The sequence below is a fragment of the Myotis davidii genome, unplaced genomic scaffold (genome assembly GCF_000327345.1).
Source record: "Myotis davidii unplaced genomic scaffold, ASM32734v1 scaffold339, whole genome shotgun sequence".
In the NCBI taxonomy this organism is placed as follows: Eukaryota; Metazoa; Chordata; class Mammalia; order Chiroptera; family Vespertilionidae; genus Myotis; species Myotis davidii.
Genome location: NW_006290778.1, coordinates 1,235,253 through 1,236,606, shown reverse-complemented (window position 1 = coordinate 1,236,606; position 1,354 = coordinate 1,235,253). Strand labels below are relative to the sequence as shown.

Genomic DNA, 1,354 nt, shown 5'->3' with positions numbered 1-1,354 from the left:
GGAAAGAGCTAGTCATGTGAAAGCCTATGTAGGAGATTTCAGCGTCTCTGGATTTTTGAATCTCTGTTGTTTGCTATACTTACATCTTTTTCTGAGAATCCTTTGGCTCTAAGGACTTTTTTCATTCTGTTCTTTTCTGGAAATTTGTTATTTCAGTTCATTCAGAACAAACAAATGCTATGTACATAGTATAGTGGATGATGCAAAAGAAATATAAATAACATTCTTTGCTTTTATAAGGATCTTACAGTCAAGGTTAACACACAAAACAATTAGCAAACTCTATAAGACTGTAAAGATTACTGCTAAACTGTGGCACTGAGTATAAATAAGGACAACAGGTGTTGAAGTTACAGAGATCATTATTAGCTGGAGTATTTGTGTTGAGTTTATGAAGGAGGTGGAGGTGGGACTTGAGCTGGTAGGACCTAAAGGTTTGAATTAGGTGAGGGAGAGATGTTCTAGAAAGGAGTGCCAACAGCGAAGAAAGGTACTTTAGGTGTAGGATTGTCCTGACTATGGGCAAAGGGAAAGTCAGCACTGAGTGATGATGGACTGTCACAGGATATGTATATGTGCATATCTATGTATGTATGTGCATATATTATATGTCAATATATACATAGATGTTCCCAACTTAAAAAAACTTTATTTCCTAATTTTTAAAAATACTAAGTTAATTCATATGTATGTATATACACATGCACACACATGTATATTTCTTTGTTTAAAAAATATATATTGATTTCAGAGAGGAAGGGAGAGAGATAGAAAAATAAATGATGAGAATCATCGATTGGCTGCCTACTGCACGTCCCCTACTGGGGATTGAGCCTTCAACCTGGGCATGTGCCCTTGACTGGAATTGAACTGGGACCCTTCAGTCTGCATTCCAACGCTCTACCCACTGAGCTAAACCGGCTAGGGCCACACATGCATATTTCATATTCATACATATGAAATTAATTTCCCCAACCAATGTCTTATGCTGTCTAGGGAATAAGTACCGTATTTGCCGGCGTATAAGATGATTTTTTGGCCCTGAAAAATATGCCTCCAAGTGGGGGGTCGTCTTATACGCCAGGTACACTTCAGATAGACTGCCCATAGTGCTTGCCCCGTGCCATAGTGGCCTCCCGATGCCCGCCCACTTCATTCCACATACCGTTCAGGCATCAGCAGCGCTGCTGGGTGTATGCTCGGCTGTTATGCGATTTTGCTGTTATGCGATTTTACCACACTCGCAAAATCGCACACAGCCGACCATACACCCAGTATGATAGCGCAAAATCGCGAATCGCGATACCATACTGCGTGTATGGTTGGCTGTGTGCGATTTTGCGAGTGTGGTAAA

At 40.5% G+C, this 1,354-nt stretch overlaps 1 protein-coding gene across 1 annotated transcript in view; it reads left to right on the top strand.

Annotated features, from left to right (window-relative positions):
- The window catches only part of USP39 (ubiquitin specific peptidase 39), a gene marked incomplete at its 5' end in the record, with an annotated part of 26,210 nt that overhangs the window by 4,063 nt on the left and 20,793 nt on the right, over positions 1 to 1,354 (top strand). The gene's annotated exons all lie outside the window — the stretch shown is intronic.